Here is a 4,810-nt window from a genome sequence, read left to right on the forward strand (position 1 = left end):
ATGCTGGTTCTAGTCATGTTGATACTAGACTATAACTGACGGATTTTCAAAATCAGACCACCTACAATGTAATGTAACGTGTGTAGGTACGATAAATTTTCTACAGTGAACAAAGATGTAAATGCTGTAAATTAATGAATTAATAAAAAGAACAAACGAACTGTTTCTATATTTATCTGTTTTCAGTCCTTAGTTCATTTAGTTATATAGATATGAAGCCTGTGGAGAATAGTAGAGTGCTGGCTGGAAAAGCTGGCACTTCTTTACGGAGTAATGGTCAGGTGATGATAGAGTGTTGGTTAAATTGACAGTAGAACACCTAGAGAAAAACTGTCCCAATGCTGTTTTACCCACAATAAGTTCTATTTGTGCTTTGTTGCATTTTAACCTAAGTTTCCAGCATAGGAGACAGCAGTTTAGCTAATGGCGAGCCAGAAGAATTTAAGAAGCAAATAACTACAATGTCAGTAGAAATGATGGTTATCCACGGACTATAGGGGCTCAAGGGTTTTAGGGGGCGTGGCTAAAATGTGACGTCATAGACTTGGGAGAGGAGAGAGGATGTGTCTAAAGCGTGACGTCAGAAGTAAAGTAGGTGTGGTCTAGTCCGTGAATGGTTAATGTATGCGTGTTGTGATGTGTAATTTATTAATGAGGGCGTTGTTTAAATGTTTTTGTTTTTGGGATATGATGGAAAAAAGGAAAATGGGTGGAGTTTATATGTGAATGGTAATTTAATTTAGGTGAATGTGGCGATGAATAGTGCAGTAGTGGGATTTTTTCGTTTTGGATTTGATGGAAAAAGTGCGTGAAGCTGATATGTGAATTATAATAATTTAATTTAAATGGGTGTGGGGATGAACTGTTTAGTAGTGGAGGGGGATATTGGAAGTAGACATGTTTGTATATGTAATTGTAGTTGTGGGCGTGTTACTGATGACGTAATATTTTTTCAGCGCAATGTGTAATTGGTTAATGAGGGCGTGATGACATAATTCCTGAAGAAATAAACGTTTTGATTACGTGCGCTCATGGTGAACACCTGGTATGTTGCACAAATATTATGCAAGCTTGCGAATTAAACAACCGGTGATTTATCAATGACGCAATTGCTGAGTAATGTGTATTGATAAAAAAATTAATCTTCCAAGCTTTCGAATTAAACACCTGCACCCACGCGAAGCCTGACGACTTGCGGTTGTGCATATATTGTGCATCAATCTTGCGATTAAACATCTGGTGATTGATGACGTAATTCCTGAGGAAGTAAACATGTTTTGATTACATGAGCACGGACTCCACCTGCTATGTGCAAATATTGTGCAAGCTTGGGAATTAAACACCCGATCATTGATAGATGACGCAATTGCTGAATAATGTGTGGGGGGAAAATACACAAGTTCAGACATGTTTGTTTGCGTAATTGTTGCTTACGTAATAATTTTTTCAGAGCGGGGAGGGTTATTGATGACGTTTAACGAAGTATCGGCAACAATATTTTCCGAAGCACGTTATGTTGTGCAAATATTGTGTCTCAATTCTTGCGAATTAAACATCTGGTGAGTGATTATGTAAGGAAATATGTTTTGATTACATAAGCATATTCGCCACCCACGCGAAGCCTAGCGACTTGCATAAAGATTTCGATTGAAGACGATAAATTGATAGATATAATAGGCACAGTGCATGGGTCTCAAAATCGTACTGGTGGCGCCGCGCAGTGTCTCAATTCCTAATTAACTACAGGCTCGCAGTCATTCACTAGTCATGTGTGATAGAGAAATTACATGCGGCTTTCTGCCGATAAAAAGTCGTAATATTAGTAAGAATGGGGTTCATTCACTGCCATCGTGATCTAGACCAGGCCGTAATGCAGGTTGAGTGACGTCACTCGATGAGTCGGGCTTTTCTATTTGAGTATACGGAGCTGAGTGAAATATATTACTTTAATGCGTGTCGGCGCTCAATTTTATTTAGTGTAATGTGTGTATAAGACCCCTTCACAGTTCTTATCGCATAATATGTTGCAGAAATAATTATAAAGCTGTGTTATTTTAATATGAACGGAGTTTTACATGGTAACATAACCTGGTTGCATCAACATTTTAAGTTTGGAATGGAAGCTATTTTGAGATTTAATAAAGAAGAATTATTTTTATTGTGATTTTAATTTAGCGCATCTACCTTCCTTACTTGTAGGTACAAAATTTACCACAGTCCCTCCTATGAAATTAGTGTATGTACAGTTGTGTGTTAATCTGGTAGGTTAGATAAATACAATTCATTACAACCCAGTATAGTAGGGAACAAATAAATAATACAATTAAATTTTTATTCAATGTAATATGTGCATAAATTCCATTTATGTGTTGCATAATGTGGCAGGAATAATAAATAAAACTGTGTTATTTTTATGTGAAGAGAATTTACCATGTTAACATAACCTATCTGCGTCAACATTTTAGGCTTAAGTTGAGAACGAAAACGGTTTTGAGATTTAACAAAGAAGAATATATTTTTTAGGATAAACTTCAGAACACGGTTACCGTCCTTACTTATAGGCAGAAAATTCACCACAGTCCCTCCTATGAAATGTACATACGTTATATTACTTAGTAGCGCTGAGGTATAGTTCCGGTAATTTCTGAACTGAAAACAGTTGAATTTATTTTTTGTGGAGATGCATTTGATCCTATAAGCAAGGCATATTAAAATCCTGAACGAACCGAACTAATTTGTATATGCAAGATGTATGAATACGAAGGGAACTACCTCAGCGCTAGTTTAGCCCTAGTAACATATTACACTAATCAGACTTCAGACTGGAGTACCGTATGAAACGAATAAATACAATTGAAGTGTAGACAAATTGCATTTATGAGTTATACGTAGCGTTATGCTTAATTATAATGCATAATTGCGAATATGGAAATAAGGCAAGTACTGATAGAATAAACATAACCTATAACTTCAACACATTAAAATATGCGTGCGATGCAACTGAAAATTGTTGAAACGTGCATAAATGAATGTGCAAGAATTTCGTAATGAAGCATGCGTGCTTTATTTCAACTAATTACAATTCTAGATACTGTAACAGTAATGGAAACTATAGGGTATAATTTTTTGTAATATACTATATGTATCTCGTTTTTAGTCCAAATTGTGTATATTATCAAACGTCGTATTATTTACTGGTATAATGTAGGTTATTCACAAATAAAAAGGGAGCAATAATTTAAATTTAATAAGACAAATACGGTAAACTAACAATAATGGATTAGACAAGAGTAACATTGGTAACGCTGCACTTAGGCCTAATCACAACTTACTTTACATGCCAGTCAATGTTTCACTTTCACGTATATATTATTACACATATTTAGCCTACTGTTTATAAGACCAAATTTTCACTTAACCACATAAGGGCGCAATATTTAATCGAAATAAAGGCAGGTATTACACATACGAACTTTGCCTGCAACAACGTAATTTTCACACCAAAAATAATATTATACCTTAAATTGCAAGTAAATTGTGTCTCAAGCGTCTCACAATCACTGTTTAAAATTTTACTGACGCAATTACACTGCATTTCAGAGAAATATATGTTATTCTTCATGCACTGCAACTAATTCATATGGTTGAAAGACCGCCTTTCGCGATCAGCTGTTAAGCGAGTCACGTGGTCTGCCTTACGGCCTGTATTAGATCACGATGGCAGTGGTTCATTCATTCATAATGTTCTGCCCAAGGGCAGTCTTTCACTGAAAACCCAGCAATCTCCAATCTTTAATTATTTTATAGACTCAGTGGAAAGTTCAGTACTGCTAGAGGAGTGTAAAAATGTAACTACAAAGTTCCTGAAATATCAGTGAAGTTGTTTGGCATTTAAATCAGATAGATTTCAGACCACTGAATGAGGGTGAACAGTCATATTACGAAAACATTGATATACTTATATTTGATGTCATGACGTATGTAATATTTGTGTGTATAATGTCTCTATAAATTACGTATTTTAATGTGATTTAATTCTAAAAGTAGTCTTAATTACTCTTCCTGAATAATGGGCGACTGCAAATTCTCTAAAACACAACACATAATGAACAATATCATCAACATACTACCTCTGATTGAGGTTCTGGCTGATATGTACATCTGTTATCAGGCAGTACATCTCACTTGACGATATGTGTCAGAGGAAGAACAATATTGTTTGTATGCATTTGAAGTCTGACTAGTGTAATTTGTAGCTAGTCGGCGATATATGCAATGGAAGGGAAAAGGTACTGGCCACTCTACCCCATGATATTCTGGCCTAGTTGCCTCATAAGTGGTGCCTTGTTGGTATCACTTGTGAGGTTCAGACTTCTCTTTGGACAGTTGAATAAACAACAAGATGATCAACATGCGGAAGCAGTTCAATTGATAGTTTGTGTAAAATGTTATACTGTATATTTTAATTCGCTGAATACACCTTTGAACATGAATTCGAACACTGGCAATGCTGTAAGTAGTTTCGACTTCTTCAGCTGTTAATTTACCATCATGCAGATACGGTGGAGTAACAACAATGATCCCTTTATCGGAGAGGTTTGTTTTTATTCTGGGCAAACCTGACTTCATCACCACCTTCTAATAAAGTTAATAATCCGCGATCAGTTGTTATGAATGTGTCACTCGATCTGCCTCGGTAGCATTTAGATTTGAAGGCCACATCTTATCCACATTGGGTGGCTGTTCCACTTCTGAACAATTAATTGTCACTCTACATTTTTCAATATTGCAGGCATTGTTTCCTGAATAC

The sequence above is a fragment of the Periplaneta americana genome, chromosome 8 (genome assembly GCF_040183065.1).
Source record: "Periplaneta americana isolate PAMFEO1 chromosome 8, P.americana_PAMFEO1_priV1, whole genome shotgun sequence".
In the NCBI taxonomy this organism is placed as follows: domain Eukaryota; kingdom Metazoa; phylum Arthropoda; class Insecta; order Blattodea; family Blattidae; genus Periplaneta; species Periplaneta americana.